The following is a 1,233-nucleotide window of genomic DNA, read 5'->3' as shown; positions in this document are numbered from 1 at the left end:
GTGATATGAAAAAATCTCATATCGCCCAGCTCTACTTCTTACCATTTTTTGTTTCTTTTTATCGCTGTGTAACCAATTTCAATTGAAAGCCTGCGTGCGGTAGTACCTCTTGCCATGAGTTCCCAGAATTCTTTGCGGTTTTACCCCTGAATGACATCACATTTTCAATCTCTATTGGCCGATACTGGCCTTATAGACCAATATTGACAAATAACCTTTACTGATGTTAGCTGCATCACATCAATCCCATATTAGTTAAAACTTGTCTCATGGCAAGTTCAAACCATAAACAAGTCAATTACTTTTGTTATTTAACAAAAATCAGCAACAAATGACGACAAAAACAAAGATAAAAAGACATCCCCATCACCTTCTGGCTGATGGTGATGACAATTTGCTTCAGTTTAGAACAAAGCAAATAGCCGTCTGGTCATGAAAGGGCACATTTTCATAAAGTCAAACCCTTTCTTTATTTCTCAGCGTTGTATTCTCAGTGTGCACAGCGAGCCTTAAGTCATTGCAAGGTTCTGTTAACAATGAATGGCATCCTGCGGCGTCTACAGCGTTTAACTGCTGGGACAAGGCTACACATGCTGCTGCAACTTAAAAGATTGATGTGCAACCCACGTCTGTTATTGGTTATGTGAAAAAGTTAGCTCTGCGTTAACATTTGCAGTCTATTATTCTGTTTGATTAAGTGACTTACTAGAATGCAGGTAAATGTACTGGGTGATATTCTGCACTGGTCTGCATCTGCTGACCACTCTCGATCAACCGGTTTGCTGACCTGCTCGGGCAAAACTGCGTTTTGTTTCTAGAAGATGCGGTGAGAACTATTTGGAAGCAACTCAACAGAAACCAGAAGTGGGTCAAAAATGACATTCCAAGACCTCCTGCTGGTGCTATTTGTTATTCTTCCTGACCATATGACTCTACCAAGAAAAAAGCTGTTTTCCTGTTTGACGGGCCTTTGTAGTTCTGCCCAGATCACACAGCACACAAGAAGAGAATTCCAACTTGTCTTTCCCATTACCAGAGCAAAAGTAGATCTCCACAGCATGTCCAAAGCCAAGAACTTCTAACAGTCAGAGAAACATGTGTGCACTTACTACAGGGGCCTCTGTCTGCCCTGAATGGATGGTGTGGTATAGATTAACCAGACTCTGTGTACACACACAGAGCCTGTGTGTGTGTGTGTGTGTGTGTGTGTGTGTGTGTGTGTGTGTGTGTGTG

At 41.8% G+C, this 1,233-nt stretch overlaps 1 protein-coding gene across 1 annotated transcript in view; it reads right to left on the bottom strand.

Moving 5' to 3' along the window:
• Window positions 1-1,233, bottom strand: part of trim71 (tripartite motif containing 71, E3 ubiquitin protein ligase) — a 45,662-nt gene that overhangs the window by 42,302 nt on the left and 2,127 nt on the right. The gene's annotated exons all lie outside the window — the stretch shown is intronic.

This window comes from Haplochromis burtoni, unplaced genomic scaffold (assembly GCF_018398535.1).
Source record: "Haplochromis burtoni strain Fernald_Lab_line unplaced genomic scaffold, NCSU_Asbu1 Contig_297, whole genome shotgun sequence".
NCBI lineage: Eukaryota > Metazoa > Chordata > Actinopteri > Cichliformes > Cichlidae > Haplochromis > Haplochromis burtoni.
Note: the sequence above shows the minus strand (reverse complement) of the source record. Positions and strands in the feature narration are given on the sequence as shown.